Genomic DNA, 19,209 nt, shown 5'->3' with positions numbered 1-19,209 from the left:
CATTTGGTGGAGTGTTTATTTAAAAAAAAAAAAAAAAAAAAAAAAAGGCATTCTAAAGAAAATTTCTGGTTATATTTAAAAGAATCAGCCTTACTAACCTGCATTACTTCAGCTACTCAACTGTATTTTCTTTCCAGCTAATGACACATCCTGGGGATTAGTGCTGTAATAGACGAAAGAGAATTTTTAAAACTTAAATTCATACTAAAGCTATTTTAAACCTTTCAATATTTCTAACTGAAGTTCTCTTTGCTTTTCTCAGACCTTCCTTCATGAAAAGACATTCTTGGACAATAGCTGAAGGATGAAAGAAATTAGGTTAAACACGAGTTACCATTGCTACCATTGTCCACACTGATTTCAGAACATCCCAAGGCCAGTATACCCCATTTATAAATCAGTGATCCACCCTTAACAGAAATATGTTTAAGTCTGGAAAAGGCAGGAAGCTAAGGAGGGCTTATGGCATCTTGATAAAACATTAAATTGGTCCATTTCCAACTACTGTCCATTTGTATGGCATCTTAGAAGTTGTCACACTGGGGACATTGTTACACTGCAGTAGTATTGCGGACCAAGGTGGGCGTGACTTTTCTTTGTAAGTATGAAAGCTGTCATGAAAAGGAAATGGAGAAGGATAGCCTGAATCAGGCTACCAAAAGGTATAGGTGAGGGTATGGGCATATAATTTCCTTAAATTATATATACCTACTTTTCCCTGTCAAGTCTTCCAGTACTCCAGTTTGAAGACCTCAGCCCTAGAATATGAGTTAATCCTGGTCAATGACTGTATCTCATGATCTTTATTCTTCTCTTCCTCCCTTTCCTTAACACCGGGTGAGGCAGGTAACAGAAAAGTAGATAATGGCCTCTCAATGGGCTCCAGAGACTCTGGTCTGCCAGAAATGGGGTCCCTCTGCCTGGAAGAGGGCAGGATAACCCGTCAGATTGTCGCTTCATAATTCTCCAGTATATTTATTTCCCAGAGGCCATCTTTTAACCACCACATTACTTCAGAAATTACCATGTGAAATGAACCATTCTCTAAGCACTATAAATCCAACACAGATTTATTGAACACCTACCTCATGTAAACGTTCTGTACTTGGGGGAAGGGTATGCTGATACGAGAAGCAGGTTCCTGAGTTTTGGGAATTCACAGTTCAGATGGGGAAATGGACTCATGTACAGAAAATTCAAACACAGGATTATGTATTTTGTTTTAAACAACATCTGTGTTCCTGAAGATCTCACGTCAATTCAAACATCACATTTTTCAAGACTAATTTGGATAAAGGTCAGTGGCGAAATGTTTTTTGTTTAGGAGCTAAAGTATCAACAATATTTGCAATGGACTCAGCTCCCCAGCTCTGAAATCATGCTATTCTTGAATTTTTTACTTAGGAAGTTATATCCTAAGTATTATATCCATATTTACATATTCAAAAGAACATTTAATCACAGGATTTCACCATTTTACAATACAAATTCTCAAACAGTGCATTTGCATGGTCCAAGGAACAAAGGTACTGGGTGTACTGGGTGCCTCAGTTGCTTAAGTGGCTGACTCTTGATCTTGACTCAGGTAGTGATCTCACGCTTCTTGAGTTCGAGCCCCATGTTGGGCTCTGTGCTGACTGCAAGGAACCTGCTTGGGATTCTCTCTCTCTCTCTCTCTCTCTCTCTCTCTCTTTCTCTTTCTCTCTCTGCCTTTCCCCTGCACTCTCTGTCTCTCAAAATAAATGCACTTAAAAAAAAAAACAGTACCGTACATAGTTGGATGTGTTTTACAGAGAGCACTTTATTCTGTAAATTAAATATCGGGACTTGGAAATGTTTTAACCTGGCACTTGGTAGGTGCCCAACAAATGAGTATTGTGATGAACTAAGTCTCTGGGGACACTATACAGATATGATGGAAATGAGGAAATTTCATAAATCCTGAACAAGTTGAGGGAGACTTTTTGAGGGGAATGTGGGGGCAAACATTAATGTGCCTTCAAATAAACCACAACAGGACAGAGGAGGTAGTTTTGCTTTGCCTGAGGCTTCAATGTAATTGGTCTGTACTGACCCCATTGAACTGGGATTTGCAGTTCCCCTATTCTCCCATCTAGCTTTCTGGGCAAAGAGGAGGGAGGAAGGGTTTGTTCTCTCATTAATTCCTTCCCTCTTAGGCCAAAGAGAGCTGGATATGGGAGACAAAAAAAAACCTTCAACTTAGCAAGCTGGAAGAGGTCAATCAGAAAACACACTCAAAAGCAAACTTAGTGCATTGCCAAAGGGAATGGGGCACTGAACCCCCAGCAGATAATATCCAGAGAGGGAGATGTAATCTGGGCCTCAGAGTCCCAAAAGTGGGGATAGGGCACTGGAGAGCGGTTTGATTCCAGGTCAGCACTAAAACAGTTTGAGACTTGGGTTTGGGCAGGTATCAAAATCTAAATCTTAAAGTTTTCTTTAAATAATCCAATAGAAGGCAATGGCAGTTTGTAGGGCCCTTATTATGCAAAAATGCTCAGTCAATCTTTGATGGGAGTCGTTTTAAAGATAGAAGAAAGAAATCCAGGTGGAATTGCCCAGGCATTTGTTTCCAACCTTGGCTACTTTCTGGCCTTGGACTGCTTAAAAATTTCAATGCTGAGGCTGGACCCCAGACTGATTACATTGACATATCCGGGTGGGGTGGGGGTGGGGGTGTTCCAGGCAGTAATAGTTTTAAAGCTGCCCAGCTGATTCCAGTATGCTGTGAAGCTCCACTGATGGGCACTTTTGTAGAGAACTGGGAAGCCCAAGTCTTAACTTCCAGGCAGACCCTCAATGAATTTAACATATTCTATTTATAAGTCAAAACGTTGGATTTAGTCTGCAGTAAAAACTCGAGAGTAGATGTGGTGTTAGGCATAATTGATAATTGGAGCATACATTCCACAGGAACTATGTAGAAGGTATTTCTTCATATTTACTAGTTGACTCCCTCCCCCCACCCCCTTCCTTTTAGAGCAAAGTAGTTTTAAATGAACTAAATGGTTCTTTAAGGCCTGAGAGAGTCTAACTTATTAATCTTTCTGGGCCTTGGGTTAAAAAAAAAAAAGTCTATGGGGCGCCTGGGTGGCTCATAGGTTAAGGTTAAGCATCCAACTCTTGGTTTCGGGTCAGGTCATGATCTCGCAGTTTGTGGGTCCAAGCCCCGCACTGGGCTCCTCCACATGGAACCTGCTTGGGATTCTCTCTCTGCCCCTCCCCTGGTTTGTCCCTCTCTCTCAAAATAAATAAACATTTAAAGAAAGTCTATAACCTCAATTTTATGTAGTTTGAACCTGATACTGATAGACTACGCAGTTAGTTAGATATGAAGAGGAAGAAATGCTACCCGACAGGTAAAAGGGCAGAAACCAAGTTCCAAAAGATGCATGCGGTCTTCCCTAGGATCACAACTCTACAGTAACCTATAGCTTCATTATGATATATTTACATTGTGATTTTTACCCCCTACACCCTGGGGGCGGGGGGGGGGGGGTGGGTGGGTGGGGAGAAGTTGCCTTGACACTTCTGACATAGACCACAGAGGGCTCCAAACTGCCCCTCTCAACCAGGAGGAGTCCCTTAGCTGATTGGCTGCAACCTTGGTCAAGAACCACCCTCAGTATGACCCCAAACCTACCTAAACATAAAAATGAGTACCTGGCAGGGTGCCTGGGTGGCTGTCAGGTGCCCGACTTCAGCCAGGTCATGATCCCGTGGTGTGAGGGTTTGAACCCAGCATAAAGATAAATAAACATTTAAGAAAAAAAAAAAAAAAAAAGGAGTACCTGGCTGGCTCAGTAGGTAAATCCCTAGACTCTTGATCTTGGGGGCTGTGAGTTCTAGCCCACACTGGGCATAGAGACTGCTTTAAAAGAAATAATAAAAGCTCAGTCGGTTAAGTGCCCAACTGTTGATTTTGGACTCTTAATTTTGACTCAGGTCATGATGTCCAGGTTCGTGAGATTGAGGCCCTCATAGAGCTCTGTGCTGTCAGCCTGCTTGGGATTCTCTCTCTCCTTCTGTCTCTGCCCCTTCCCCACGCACACACACCCATTCCCTCTCTCTCTCTCTCTCTCTCTCAAAATAAATAAATAGACATTTTAAAAGAAATAATAATTAAAAAAAAAGAAAGAAAAACAGTCCTGATCCCTCTTGGGGAATCTGCCACCTTTGGACGTGCCCACTTCGTCTCCAGAATGTACCTTTGTTTGAATTGCTATTAAACACTTGCTTGTTTAAGAGTTTGGCTCTGAATTCTTTCTTGGCTTGTCAACTCGCCATTGACAAAGCTGCTTCACTAAAGTACCTGTGGCCAGAATGACCTCTATGTTTTTAATCGAGGTAAAAAGTACATACAGTAAAATGCACAAATATTAGCTTAACATTTTGATGAGTTTTGATAAATGAATACATCCATATGGCCATCATCACCCCAGGAAGTTTCTTTATGCCCTTCAGTCTCCCACTCTCCCCATTCATCAGGGAACTGCTCTTCTTTTATTATCCTACATCAGTTTTGCCAGTTCTTGCACTTCGCTGAAATGGAATCTCACATCATGAGCTTTATCACAGTGATCTTTTAAAATTTACTTATTTTTAAAGTTTATTTATTTAAGTAATCTCTACTTCTCCCAACGTGGGAGACTCATGACCCTGAGATCAAGAGTCACATACTCTTCTGACTGAGCCAGCCAGGCATCCCTGCTCTTTAAAAATTTAAGACACAGTGCTCACTTTGGCAGCACATATACTGAAAATTTAAGACACAAATTGGATATTTACTCTTGGAATAAAATCCAGACTCCTCCTTGTGGCCAGCAAGGCCCTGTATCCCTCTCAGTCAGTCCTCCAGCACTGTCTCCCAACTCTACCCCGTGCTCATTATAATGGTGTTCTATCCACAAAGGCCTTCTTTCCCAGCACCTTCCAACTCAGGGTCTTTGCTCAGCTGTATTCCTCTTCACTCCTATTGGCCTTCAGGCATCATCTTAAGTGTTACTTCCTCTCAGAGGTATTCCCTTGTGCCTCAATTCCAAATTAGCTTCCCCTTTGTTCTTTTCATTTCTGTCACTATCACAATTAATAATTATATATCTATATGCGTTTATTCTACTTTAAAATTGTTCATCTCTTTCAGTTTATCCACAAGGGTAGTGGCCATGTCTGTTTTGTTCACCACTGTGTTTCTAGCCCCTAGCCCAGAACATGAAACATATTAGGTGTCCAATAAATGTGTTAAAATAAATGGATGAAATGGTTTAACTGGACTATTGTATTGAAAAATGAGAAAAAAGGGATAGAAAGGAAAGGCAAGAAAGATGTGGGCAAGTAAGGGTAGGATTTTAGTGGAGAACGGCTCCTTCTTTAACTTTGAGTAGTGAGAGTGAGGAGCAAGTGTTATATACAACAATGGAAAGAACATTTGGGAAGAAGTCAGATCATCTGGCTCAATGACTTCTCTGGACTGTTTTCCTGATTTATATAATGCATGAGCTGGACTAGAATATTTCATCAGTACTACCTCACCCCCATGTAGCATTTGGAAATAGTAAGTGGGAATTTTCCATAGTCACAATAATTGGAGACCACTATTGGCATTTATTAATTTGGAGCACCAGAATGTTAAATATCCTACAATGCACGAGACAGTCTTAACCTTGTGTCATCCAAAGTACCAGTGCTGGGGCACCTGGGTGGTTTAGTCAGTTGAACTTCCAATTTCGGCTCAGGTCATGATGTCATAGTTTGTGAGTTCGAGCCCCACATTGGAGCTCGCTGCCACCAGCTGGCTTAGGATCCTCTGTCCACCGCCCTCTCTCTCTCTTTCAAAAACAAATAAACATTTAAAAAAAATTCAAAATACCAGTGCTGAGAAATACTATTACAGTAGGCATAGCCTGTGGTTCCGCATTTTGTGATACTTCTTAGGTGATCTTCTACGCAAATGCTTATTGCATTTAAATCACCTTATTTAGTAAATTATCTATTATAAGTCTAACTGCTTAATTTAGTCTGTCGTAAGAACTCAAGGACAGACATATCAGCATGATTCATATTTGAGGTATATACTCCACAGGAACTATGTATAAGTTATCCTATTTCTTCATTAGTTAGCTTCTTCCACCTCCTTTTTTTGGATAAGCATTTCTCTAAGAAATTCAAGATCTTGATCCTATTTCATTCTTCCTTAGTTGATGTGTAGGTAGAAGTGGGTTTAAATTTGGGAAACTATTATGGACTGATGCTTGTGCCCTCTCTCTCCCCCCAAATTCACACATTGGAGCCCTAATGCCCAACTGCAATGAGATTTGGAGGTAGGGTATTTGGGAGGTAATTAGGTAATTAGGGGGGGTGAAGCCCCCATGATGGGATTAGTATCTCCAAGGAAGACTAAGAGAAAGAGACTAGAGCTCCTTCTCTCTGCCACATGAGGACTGTGAGCAGGTGGCCATCTGCAGACAGAAAAAAGTTCCTCACCAAGGAACCAAATTGGCCATCACTTTGATCTTAGACTTCTTAGCCTCCAGAACTGAGAAAAGACTCCTGTTGTTTAAGCCACCCAGTGTATGGTATTTTATTATGGCAGCCTGAGCTAATACACAAACTAAGGCTCAAAGAAAAGAAACATTAAAATTACACAGAGAGTCCTGCTATGGCAAGGTTGATATTTTCAGTGTTGTGTTTCCCAGCCTAATGTTTTACCCACCAGAAATGACTCAGTAGTTAAGGAGACTATTTGCTAAATGCAGTATCATCTTCACAATCCTAAGGTCCTTGGCTGCTCTAAAATTGTATGTTGCTATAAAAATACACGGTGGAAACAACAGAAATGTTCATCAATGGCAAGTGGATTAAAAAATGTATATCCACATGACAGAATATTATTTGACCATAAAAAGGAATGAATCACTATAAATGCTGAATTCATAGATGAATCTTAAAAACATTATGCTAAGTGAAAGCAGCTAGTCATAAAAAAACACATATGATTCTATTTATATGCAATATCCAGAAAAGGCAAATATGTAGAGACAGAAAGGAGATTAGTGGTTTCTTAGGACCTGGGGCAACAGGGGGGAAAGGGACTAATATCTAAAGGATACAGGTTTTGGGGCACCTGGCTGGCTTAGTCGGTGGGACATGTGACTCTCTCGATCTCAGGGTCATGAATTCACACCCCTCACTGGGCATAGAACTCACTTAAAAGCAAAAACAAAAGGATGCAGGTTTCTATTTCAGGTGATGCAAATATTCTAAAATGGACTATGGTGGGGCTCCCGGGTGGCTCAGTTGGTTAAGTGTCTGACTTCAGCTCAGGTCATGATCTCATGGTTTGTGAGTTCAAACCCCATGTTGGACTCTGCACTGACAGCTCAGAGCCTGGAGTCTGCTTTGGAGTCTGTGTCTCCCTCTCTCTCTGCTCCTCCCCTGCTTGTGCTCTCTCTCTCTCTCAAAAATAAAATAAACATTAAAAAAAAATTTTTTTTAAATGGATTATGGTGATGGTTGTGAATATACTAAATAGACTTTAAGTGGGTGAATTATATGGCATGTGAAATGTGTATCAAAACTATTTTTAAAATAAAACTATTTTAAAATGAAGGTGTTCAACTTCATTCATGATTAAAGAAATGAGAATCAAAACAATGAGCAACCATTTTTCATTCATCAGATTGGATGAAATAATATTTTCAAGTCAATAATACTTATGATGGGAAAGAGTGTGGGGAAGTTAGTGCTCTTGTACACTGTTGGTGGGGATATAAATTGAGGCAATCTTCTCAGGGAAGTTTGGTAAGATCGCTCATGATTCAATATACACACACCTTTTTATTTAGTCATTCCACTTCCAGGAATTTATTCTACTGTACATTTATTGAGCATGAAAATAATTATTGCAACAATGATTACAATTGAAAACAGTGATTAAAAATTGAAAACAACTAAATGTCCATTAATAGAGAATTGAGTAAAATAAATTATAAATCCATATATAAATTCTGGGTTTGTGCTTGGTTAAACAAATGAAGTATAGAAACAGTATACATAACCTGCCACTCTTTTGTGTAAAAAAGGAAGAAAATAATAAGTATATGTGTATTTGCATAAGGAAGGATACACAATAAATGAATATAAATGATTATCTGGTTGAGTGGGAACTAGGTAGATGGTGGAAGTAAATGCAAGACTTTCCATTGAATACCTTTTTATATTGTTTTATTTTTGAGCCATGTGAATATCTAAAAAATTAAATACAGAATATAACTGAAATAAAAGAATAAAGCTTATCCACAAAAAGTAAAATACAACCTGTACAAGATATATTAAGTGAAAAAACAAGTTGCAGAATAGTATGTACAACACTTTTTCATTTATTCAGTTAACAGATACCTTTTGAGTCCCTAATTTATGTTCTAGAATCTAGGGATATGAAGTAAACAAGGCAGCTATGGCTCTGGCTGTCATAAAGATTACATTTTAGTAGTGCATAAGTATGCAAGCACATAAATAAACAAAGGTAACAGAGACTGACTTCGGTAGGGAATATTTATTTGATGGATGTCACAAAAAGCCTGAGGAAGTGACAAATAAGCTGACACCCGAATGAGAAAAATGTGGGAAAAGAGTGGTACAGGAAAATAATATAGTCAGTGCAAAGGTCCTAAAGCTGAAACAAGTTGGCAAGTTTGAAGATCTGGAATACAGTCTGCATAACAGGGGGAAGGTGGTAGGAGATAAAGTCACAGTGGTAGTCAGAAGATAGATCACGGTTTTAAATAAAAGAATAATACATATGTTTGGGGCACCTGGGTGGTTCAATCAGTTAAATGTCTGACTCTTGGCTTCAGCTCAGGTCATGGTCTCACAGTGTGTGAGTTTGAGCCCCGCATCAGGCTCTGTGCTGACAGCATGGAGCATGCTTGGGATTCTCTCTCTCCCTCTCTCTCTGATCCTCCCCCATTTGTGTGCTTTCTCTCTCTCTCAAAATAAATAAACTTAAAAAAAAAAGAATAATACATATATTCATATAGAAATTGAAAATATTTGGAAGGACACACAAACATCTTAACATTATAGAGGCGCCTGGATGGCTTGGTCAGTTAAGCGTCAGACTTTAGCTCATGATCACATGGTCTGAGAGTTTGAGCCCTGTGTTGGGGTCTGTGCTGACAGCTCAGAGCCTGGAGCTGCTTTGGATTCTCTGTGTCTCCCTCTCTCTCTCTCTGCCCCTCCCCTGCTGACGCTCTTTCTATCTCAAAAATAAATAAACATTAGGAAAAAAAAAAGGAATCAACATTATTAAGTGGCTATTTTGTTGGTGGGTATTGGGGATAATGGTCAATAGTACTCTTTAAATTTTATATCTTTCAGAGGAGCCTTGATTTTTAAAAGTATTTAAAAATGCATAAATAAGAAATATGCTTCAAAAAAAGTGTTTCTTAAAATGCAGAATGTTGAGTAAGAATCTAGTATGCAGTAAGAATCTAATACAGTGAAGCTTGAGGATTCCTTTGGTTCTAGTCCCTCTAGTGGCAATCACGAGGTAGTGCTGGTGGCTGTTTCACAGCAGGAGAGCTAAAAAAAACTTTAATGAAACTGACTTAGAAGATTGAATTCTTGAAATTGCATAATTCTTGCTAAATGGTGGGTGGAGAAAACCCCAAAATCGCTACAGTTATTTTTACAATCACCGCCTGTACATCATGAAGCAGGGGCCAGCAAAATCATCAGATTTTAAAATTAAAACATGGGGAAAATGCTACGGTTCAGTTGTCTTGCAACTGCATGGCTTAAATATCCAGGGTCCTGGTCACCATCTCTTCTGAGTCTTTTCTCGGGCCTATACTGTTCTGTCTTCTCTCCACCTGGATAAATTATGTCTCTCTCCCTTCTTGGTCAGCTCACTGCTTCTACATAGCTTCTCCAACAATTCACTTTGTCCCCCCCGCGCCGTTTTTTTTTAAGGTTTATTTATTTATTTTGAGATAGAGAGAACCATCGTGGAAGGGGCAGAGAGAGAGGGGGACAGAGGATCTAAAGTGGGCTCTGCATTGATAGCAGCAAGCCCCATGCAGGGCTGGAACTCATGAACCTGAGTTCATGACCTGAGCCAGTTATATAGAAATTGAGCCAACTGAGCCACCCAGGCGCCCCTCTTTAAAAAAAAAAAAAAAAAAGCTTATTTATCTATTTTGAGAGAGCATGAGAGAGGGAGAGAGAAAATCCCAAGCAGTTACCACACCATCACTGCAGAGCCTGATTCAGGGCTCGAGCTTATGAACCCTAAGATCATGAGCCAAAATCAAGAGTCGGATGCTTAACCAACTAAGTCACCCAGGTGCCCCTAGTTACTCTCCTTTTTGACAAATCCTTTAATCATTCCTTGAGAGTAAAGGCATTAAGGTTAGAGGGGAAAGAACTGCTGAGTGTGAGTGTCAGAGTTTGAAAGGATCTCAAGTCTTTTGCTATTCCAAGTGTGATCCCTAGATCAGCGGCCTGCTTGGGATTCTCTCTCTCCCTCTTTCTCTCTGCCCCTCCCCTTCTTGTGCTCTCTCTCAAAATAAGTAAACTTAAAAAAAAATCTGTTACGGGCACTTGGATGGCTCAGTTGGTTAAGCATCTGACCTCACTCAGGTCAGGATCTCTTGGTTCATGGGTTTGAGTCCCACATCGGGCTCTGTGCTGACAGCCAAGCCTGGAGCCTGCTTTGGATTCTGTGTCTCATTCTCTCTCTATCCCTCCCCTGCTCATGCTGTCTCTCTCAAAAATAAACATTAAAAAAATTTTTTTTAATCTGTTATGCTAATAGATGCAAACCAATAATTTAGTGACTTGTTTACTCACAAATGGCATATTAACCACTTTTTTAATGATCATTAAAATGAGTAATTTTTAAAAATTGGGGCGCCTGTGTGGCTCAGTCGGTTAAACATCTGACTTCAGCTCAGGTCATGATATCAAGGTCCGTGAGTTCGAGCCCTGTGTCAGGCTCTGTGTTGAGAGCTCAGAGCCTGGAGCCTGGAGCCTGCTTCAGGTTCTGTGTCTCCCTCTCTCTCTGACACTCCCCCATTCATGCTCTGTCTCTCTCTGTCTCAAAAATAAATAAACATTAAAAAAAATTTTTTTTAATTGAAAATACACACTTAGTAAAAATTCCAAAAGTATGAAAGTATATAGTAAAGTTAACCCACCATGCCTGTACTTGGGCCACCTAGTCCTCCTCTCTGAAGGAAAGTACTCTTACTTGTATATCTTTCTAGAGGCATTACTAGCATAGTTTAAATAGTTATTTTTTATTTTTAATTTTGCCTCAAGATAGGAATTTTTAGTAATGCCCCTTTCCTTTTTCTTTTTAATTTATTTTGAGAGAGAGAGACAGAGAGAGAGAGAGAGAGAGAGACAGAGAGAGAGAGAGAGCACAAGCATGGAAGGGGTAGAGAGACAGGGAGAGAAAGAGAATCCCAAGCAGTCTCTGTGCCATCACTGCAGAGCCTGATGCAGGGCTTGATCTTACGAACCCTGAGATCATGAGCTGAAATCAAGAGTCCAACACCCAACCAACTGAGCCACCCAGGTGCCGCTAGTCACTCTCCTTTTTGACAGATCCTTTAATAATTCCTTGAGAGTAGAGGCACTAAGGTTAGAGGGGAAAGAACTACCGAGTGTGAGTGTCAGAGCATGAAAGGATCTCAAGTCCTTTGCTATTCTGAGTGTGATCCCTGGATCAACAGGGACTTCATCTGGGTCATGGTCAAAAATGCACAATCTCAGACTTCACCCAGATATCCTGAAACAGCAGTTGGCCTTTAACCAGATCACCAGATCATTTGTATGAGCGTTTAAGGTTGAGAATCATTGCTCAAGGAAGTCAAGGAAGTATGGCTCAACAAGGAGCCAGTGGACAGCTGATACTAGAAATCAGGTCTCCTAACAGCCTTGTCAGGTGCATTTTCCAATAGGGCCAAAATTCTGGCCAGGTAATTTGATGTAGTGTTTTTATGTATTTTCTTCACAATCGGCTCAAGAGTCAGACACAGCAGCAATCAAAGCAGCTTTACCGGGGCGCCTGGGTGGCGCAGTCGGTTAAGCGTCCGACTTCAGCCAGGTCATGATCTCGCGGTCCGGGAGTTCGAGCCCCGTGTCAGGCTCTGGGCTGATGGCTCAGAGCCTGGAGGCTGTTTCCGATTCTGTGTCTCCCTCTCTCTCTGCCCCTCCCCCGTTCATGCTCTGTCTCTCTCTGTCCCAAAAATAAATAAACGTTGGAAAAAAAAAAAGCAGCTTTACCACTAGCATATAGTAGGAGCCCCATAATGGTGGTTTTTATATTTTCTGTTCTTACTATTATTTTTCTAAATTAATAAAAACTTTACTTTTTAGAATTTTAGTTTCACAGCAAAATTGAGTAGTTTCCACATACCCTCTTTGCACACGCACAAACTCCCCACCACCATCCATACCCCTACACACCATTTTAACAACGGGATCACTGATTAAAACTTCAAAGCAATGTTTCAACACCCTTTTTAAGGACTCTTTCACAAATTCTATTCGATGTCTGACTTAACAAAAATAGTCTGTTTTAACATATCCTGTACTTGTCTCAAAATGCTATTTTGTTCTCACAGCCAGGGAAGGATTTTATTAGGTTGTTTTACAAATTGGTGACACTGACATATTTGGAGTCTAAGGTCCTGGCAGGCTCCGTTTATTTCTGCTGGATCGCATGCTGGAATGGAGCAGTAGATTCTGAGGAGCAGGAGTTGAAAGCTAGGAGCTAAGTCGAATCGAGGCCTTTTTATCACAGTGCACAAATGGTGTCCAGGATCCCAGCCTAAGCAGGGGGATGGGGGCCTGCGTTGTGGGAAATCAGGACGAAGGGCTGCAAGCAGTTTCTGGAACTTGGGTTTAGTGCCTTGAAAGCTCGAGTTCCAGAAAACCGCAAGGAAAAAGTGCCAATTTTGTTTAGCAGGACAGAAATTTGGCGCGAGAGTGTAAGGAAAAGCGAGAGGCAGGAGAGCGGCCAGTCTGAGGACAACTCTAGGGGCTGCCCAGAGCTCACCTATAGGCTGCCCAATTTCTTTTTCCTTTCTTTTTAAAATTTATTTATTTATTTATTTTGAGAGAGAGAGAGAGAAAGAGAGAGCGAGCAAGCAGGGCAGGGGCAGAGACAGAGGGAGAGAGAAAGAATCCCAAGCAGGTTCCGCACTGTCAGCTCAGCGCCCAAAGCCGGGCTGCAACCCACCACAGCAAAAACCAAGAGCCAGACGCTCAACCGACTGAGCCACTAAGGCACCCCATAGGCTGCCTAATTTTTATTCTCGCTCAGCGCTTCTGAGGCTTGTGGTCTCTTACCTTCCAACTTTTCTCCTTTTTGTCTTGCTGACCTTAGCTGTTTTTTCTTTCCCACTTAAAGACTAGGCATTTGTAAAAAACCCCAAGACAGAAGCCACAAGCACTTCCGGAGGGATGGCTCCCAGAAGCCGGAAGTAACTGGGACTTCCCAAGATGCCCCTTTCCCTCTAATCCCTCTGTGTCTTGTGGGAGTTGTAGTCCCAGAGTGGGTGAGGCTTCTCAGACTAGAGGAGATTGGGTGTTTCTCTGATCTGGTTGGTCCTGAGGTTGGGCATCTGACTCAGCGAGTCTTGAGGTGTAAAGAACTTTAACTTTGTTAAAAAGTTGTACGTGATTGCTACTATATATTTTGCACTATGCATTTTTAAAGGTTTTATTCAATGGCCATATGTAAATAAAACAAATGGTAGTTGCTCTTTGAAAATATTAAAAAGCATAACGAGAAATCAAAAATGGTGGGATGAATACATTGACCTGGTACAAACAGTTCAGAAAAGTATAAACTGAAACTAAAAGCCTCTCTCTGTATCTGCCCAGCTCCCCTCCCTTAAAAGAAAAGCACCATCTTTTTAAAGAAAAAAAATTATAGGTGCAAATGTACACACTATTAAAAAGTACACAAAAGTGATAGTGCTTTAATACTCTTCTCAAACTTCCTTTTTCATTTGATAGTCCATGTTACACATCTTTCCATACTGTACAGAAAGAACTATGCTACTCTCTTTTTAATGGCTGTACAGTAATTTATTCCACAAACTGCCATCTTCTTCTCCATCTCATTGAGGGACATTTTGGTTGTTTCTGATTTTTCTTCTGCTGCAAAGACTGTTGCAATGATCATCTTGAACATATTTTGGTGTAAATCTGGGTAAATTCAGAGACAAAATTGCCCAGTTAACAAGATATAAGCTTTATTATATGTGCTGCCGAAGCGAGCACAACGAGATATAAGCTTTATAAAAGTTAATAAATACTACCAAATTGCCAAAAGGTGCCAGTTTACACTCTTATCTAGCAATGTATGAAGGTGTTTACTTGCTTACTTCTGCTTTAGGATTGGGTATTATCAAACTTTAGAAATTGCACTCTCCGAGAGGTGAACAATTTATCTTCCTTTAAATTTCATAGTGATAAGTAAGGTTGCACTCCTATGTGTATCGGCCATCTATATTTCTGAGAGTAGCTGTATTCTCAGCCCAGTTTTCTATTGGATTGTTAACCTTGTTCTTATTGATTTGTCTGCACTTTTTGTAAGTTAGGGAAGTTGGTCTTTTGTCTATTATGGGAATTGTGAAATTGTTCTCCTTGTACATTATTAACCTGATTTTACTTTTGTATTTTTTGTGCTGCACAAATGCACTTAATATTTATATACTCATGTTTATTAATTTTCTCGATGGCTTCTGGGTTATTTGATTATATGTAATTTATTTTGGCATAAGGAAGGACAGTTCTAGCTTTATCATTTCTCCAAATATTAGCCAGTTGGTCCCAACATGATTTTTGGTACCTTTATTGGGAGAAAACCCCAATGGGCATTAACAATACACCGTATGGGGCGCCTGGGTGGCTCAGTCAGTTAAGCATCCGACTCTTGATTTTGGCGTGGGTCATGATTTCATGGTTCGTGGGTTTGAGCTCCACATTGGGTTCTGCACTGACAGTGCAGAACCTACTTGAGATTCTCTCTCTCCCCTCTCTCTCTTTGCCCATATCCTGTTTTCTCTCTCCCTCAAAATAAATATATAAACTTGAAAAAAAATATATATATACCCTATAATGACATGCTGTGCTAGGTTTGAAGGTTAATTTCGGGGAAAGAGTAGAAATAAATAAGTGGCACTCCAACTTTTCTCAAAACATCTGCTCGCTCTTTCTTTATATATTTATTTATTTGTTTTTTAAAGTTTTTGTGGGAACGCATTTTCTTTTTCTTTTTTTTTTAAATGTTTATTTATTTATTTTGAGAGAGGGAGAGAGAGAGAGAGAGAACATGGACAGGGGAGGGGCAGAGAGAGTAGAGAAAATCCCAGGCAGGCTCTGTTCTCTCAGCGCAGAGCCCCATATAAGGCTCAATCTCACGAACCATGAAATCATGACCTGAACTGAAATCAAGAGTCAGCTGCTTAACCAACTGAGCCACCCAGGTGCCCCCTGGTAACCTTTTATGCCCCCCAAAGTCTGGTAATATATTTTAAAGTAAGTAATGAAAACTTTTCTTAGTTAAAAAAGAGAAAATATTTCTGAAAATGATTTTAAAACCTAAGAATATAAGATATAAGACAGTTATTTCCAAAATCATCCTCTAGAAAAAAAGGTAGATTGCCTTATACTTGTAAACTTACAATATATTTTTTCATAATATATGATATAAAACATGTAGATTAAAGTAAATTTTTAAAATTAAATATTGTGAGGGGCATCTGGATGGCTCAGTTGGTTGGGTGTCTGTCTCTGGGTTTCAGCTCAGGTCATGATCTCACGGTTTGTGGGTTTGAGCCCTGCATGGGGCTCTGTGCTGACAGCTCAGAGCCTGGAGCCTGCTTCAGATTCTGTCTCCCTCTATCTCTCTGTCCCTCCCCTGCTGGTGCACGCTTTCTCTCTCTCTCTCTCATTTTAAATAAATAAATAAAAACTTAAAAAAATGTTTAAATGACCACATGGTATACTACTGTATGTGGACATTATTTGTATGATTGCTAAGCATTTAATTTTCCTAAAATATGTTCATTGTATAATCATGTTTTGGTAAAAATAGTCATCATTATTGCTCTATCTTTGTTCTTGGTTATAATCTTTGGATAAGTTTCTAGGTATGAAATATCTCAGACAAAGATCATTTAAAATCCTGACTTCTGATATGCCAATTTCCAATTCAGAAAGGATGTACCAATTTCTTCTGCTGCTGGCATATGTTGACTGGGACTCTTTACGAACTTAAATATTCAGAATGTGAAAACATGGTGGTTTAGGAGAAAGATTCTTCCAGTTGCATTCGAAAAACTGAAGAGAGTGCTTTACCAAAATTCCTTTCATAATAATCTTTTCTTTTTGTTCTTCAGGACAACATCAAAGCATTGTCCTCACTGTTCTCAGGATTGAGAGTAAAAGAGCAATATTTTTTTTAGTCAAAGCTGTCTAGTGTTTATATAACTTTTTAAAAAAATTGTGGTAAATATTTACATATATAACATAAAATTGGCCATTTTGACTATTTTAAATATACAGTTCAGTGGCATTGGATACATTGGCATAGTTGTGTGACCATCACCATCATCCATGTCTGCAACTTTTGTCATCTCTCCAAATTAAAACTGCATACCCATTAAACAATGGGTATGGAGTTCATTCATTCATCCCTCCCCTCAGCTCCTGGTAACCTCTACTTTTCTTTCTGTCTCTATGGATTTGACTACTCTAGGTATCTCATATACGTAGAATAATACAGAACGTGTCTTTTTGTGATTGGCTTATTTCACTGAACATAATGTCTTCAAGATTCATCCATGTTGTAGTGTGTGTCAGAAGTTCCTTCCTTCTGGGTGGCTCTGTCGGTTAAGCGTCTGACTTTGGCTCAGGTTATGATCTCATGGTTCGTGGGTTCAAGCCCCATATCTGGCTCTGTGCTGACAGCCCAGAGCCTGGAGCCTGCTTTGGATTCTCTGTCTCCCTCTCTCTCTCTCTGCCCCTCCTCTGCTTGCTCTCTCTCTCTCTCAAAAATAAACAAACATTAAAAAAAATAAGTTCCTTTCTTTTTAAGACTGAATACAATTCCATTGTATGTGTATACCACATTTTGTTTATTCCTGTGTCAAACACTTGGTTTGCATCTACTTTTTGACTATTGTGAATAATGATGCTATGAACATGGGTGTACAAATACCTGTTAAAGTCCTTGCTTTCAGTTAAAAAAAATTTTTTTTTCAAGTAGGCTTCATGCCCAGCGCAGAGCCCCGTGCTGGATTTGAACTCATGTCCTTGAGATCAAGACCTGAGCTAACACCTGAGCTGAGACCAAGAGTCGGATGCTTAACTAACTGAGCCACCCAGGCTCTCCCACCTTGCTTTCAGTTCTTTTAGGTATATACCCAGAAGTAGAATTGCTGCATCATATGGTAACTCTATGTTTGATTTTTTGACGACTTGTTACCATTTTCGACAGCAACAACTTCACATCATTTTAAGGCCATTTGCCTGTTCTGGTCTTATTTCTGGTCTGTATTTTGTGATACTCAAGTATGCCTCCAAATACCCCAAGGGATGTGAAGTTTCCAAAACAAAAATATTTATACTTTATTTTATTTACTTATGTATTTTAGAGAGAGAGAGAGTGCAAGCAGGCAAGGGACAGAGAGAGAGAGAGAGAGAGAGAGAGACAGAGACAGAGAGAGAGAATCCTAAGCAGGCTCTGAGCTGTTACAGCAGGATGCGAGGCTTGATCTCATGACCTAAGCCAAAATCAGGAGTTGGCCGCTTAATCCACTGAGGCCCCCCCCCCCCCCCAGGCACCCTGGAAGGGAAAGAGTATTAAGCAGACTCCACACTCAGTACCAAACCCAACAAGAGCTCAATTCCATGACCCTGGGATCATGACCTGAGCCGAAATCAGGAGTCAGATGCTCAACCGACTGAGCCACCCAGGCAACTCTATACTTTATTTTAAAATTCCATACAGAAATTTTAGCAAGAGAGGATATATAATGAAGGAATTGTAAAATGGTGCTTCAGTGCTTTATTTCATTTCCAAAATAAACCTTAAAAAAATGTGTTAGGTGAGCTCAGTGAAAATGTTTCTTTTTTCAAGGTGGTAATGTTTAAAGGGTTAAGGTGGTTAAAATGTATCTGTGACCACTGACCTTCTTCTCTAAATCCTAGACTGACCTGCATATCCTAGGACCACAGTGAGCTGAAACACAGACTCCCTGAACTCACCCTAGGCTAGATACCTCCTGAGTCTGGACAGCCAGCTCAGGAATGATAGCACAGTGAATCAAACGTGGTCATCATACAGTTCTACTTCTCACTGTCCTGTTTTATTTCCTTCATAGTATAGATCACTGTTAATTTTTTTTAATGTTTATTTATTTTTGAGAGAGTGAGAGACATAGCGTGAGCAGGGGAGGGGCAAGGAGAGAGGGAGGCACAGAATCCAAGGCAGGCTCCAGGCTCTGAGCTGTGAGCACAGAGCCTGACCTGGGGCTCAAACCCATGAAATGTGACATCACTCCTGAGCTGAAGTCGGATGCTTAACCAACTGAGTCACTCAGGCACCCCATAAATCACTAGTTTAATTGATCTTGTTTATTTGCATGTTTCTTGTCTATCTCCCTCCATCAGAATGTAAGCTCTTTTGAGAACTGAGACTTATTTACCACACCATTTCCTACAACTGTGCTGGACATAAAATAGATTCTCAATAAATACTTGCTTAATGAGTAAATTATCAAATGATTGAAAATGTGCTCTCCTAGTCTATTTCCTTCTACTCTTAGACTGTTTGAAAAATTATGAAGTATTCTAAGCACTCAGAAAAATGCCCACTACTCAGATTTAACACATTCTAAGATTTTTATTACATTGCTTCAAAGTTTCTTCTATTTCTTAAAAAAAAAAAGAAAAAGGTAAAAATATACAGGCGATGGAGAAATGGCTAATTTGGGGAGTACGTAAAAATGAACAGTTTTTGCCAACCTATGAAGGGAATGGTTCCTGTGCATTACTTACATAAACTGAAACTACAGATCCCAGGCAGCACTGCAACAGTTAGGCACATGACTTATTCTTTTCTCTTCTGCCAACAGCCAATGAAAGGTAGAGTTTACAAAGGTC

General features: G+C 40.0%; 1 protein-coding gene across 11 annotated transcripts in view; it reads right to left on the bottom strand.

The window, feature by feature from the left end:
* SIRT1 (sirtuin 1) overlaps positions 1-13,531 on the bottom strand; it is a 63,535-nt gene extending 50,004 nt beyond the window's left edge. For 7 of the 11 annotated variants that reach the window (XM_053207613.1, XM_053207612.1, XM_053207621.1 and 4 more), the window contains exons 1-2: positions 13,381-13,531; positions 99-163 (exon numbers count right to left, since the gene is read on the bottom strand). The gene's annotated coding sequence lies outside the window, so the exon portion shown is untranslated. Of the gene's footprint in view, positions 1-98; positions 164-334; positions 959-13,380 lie in introns of those variants that run through there. The other 4 variants (XM_053207614.1, XM_053207618.1, XM_053207616.1 and 1 more) reach the window with 3 other exon arrangements.
* Positions 13,532-19,209: the final 5,678 nt, after the last annotated feature.

This window comes from Acinonyx jubatus, chromosome D2, assembly GCF_027475565.1.
Source record: "Acinonyx jubatus isolate Ajub_Pintada_27869175 chromosome D2, VMU_Ajub_asm_v1.0, whole genome shotgun sequence".
In the NCBI taxonomy this organism is placed as follows: Eukaryota; Metazoa; Chordata; class Mammalia; order Carnivora; family Felidae; genus Acinonyx; species Acinonyx jubatus.
This window is presented reverse-complemented; position numbering and strand designations above follow the sequence as displayed.